Below are 853 nucleotides of genomic sequence, written 5' to 3'. Positions count from 1 at the left end.
ATAGCCAGTGGTCCAGCAAGACCAACTTGTCAACCATTTGATTATTCTGTGCTTTTTTTTTTTTTTCAGATGTAAAATGGTTGGCATGTACGGAGAAATTAGGTGCATATTTTAAATTTGTTTTTGCATGCATATATGTGTGTATGTTGGGTGGCTAACTCCGGCCTTTATTCATTGTGTCTAGTTAGAATGTCAGAACGTGATGATGAAGTGAACATATGAGATACGTGCATCCCAAAAACCCTCGAGGGAATAAATCTTACCATCATTTCATTACCACTAAACAATAACACGATCCAGTGCCAACAATGATGGCTAAGTATCAATGATTCCTCTGGGAATATTTCTGTTTTTAGCAACATGGGTTTGTGAATTCCCTCCGTTTATTCCCAAAAATTTCAATTGAAATTGTGGTAGGCCCTGAAACAAAGAAACAAAGATCTGCCGAGGTTGCAAATTGTAAAGCTTCGCAGTGTTCACAGTTGGATGAACGAATCCATAACCTTTGAGGGGCCAGAGCCCAAAAGTGAAAAACCAGAGGATGGGGGAAGGAACCAGAAAATTGGAGAATTGGGCTGCACTAAAAGCCTTCTTTTTGTTACTTCTGAACTTGCTACTGGGCTCACTGGGCTCTACCTAATTTTACTTATTCATGCTAGTTTAGCTCATATAATAGGCCCGTTAAAGCTGATTTTTAACAAAAACATATAAGAAACAGATAAATCAAACATGATATCGTGGCCCAAAAAAAAAAACAAGCCATGTTATAAATTAATTATGAATGTAGATGTCCTACCATTCATAACGGAATATTATTCATAATAGATATTTTTATTAATAATAAGTGAATTGG

The sequence above is a fragment of the Arachis ipaensis genome, chromosome B03 (assembly GCF_000816755.2).
Source record: "Arachis ipaensis cultivar K30076 chromosome B03, Araip1.1, whole genome shotgun sequence".
In the NCBI taxonomy this organism is placed as follows: Eukaryota; Viridiplantae; Streptophyta; class Magnoliopsida; order Fabales; family Fabaceae; genus Arachis; species Arachis ipaensis.
This window is presented reverse-complemented; position numbering follows the sequence as displayed.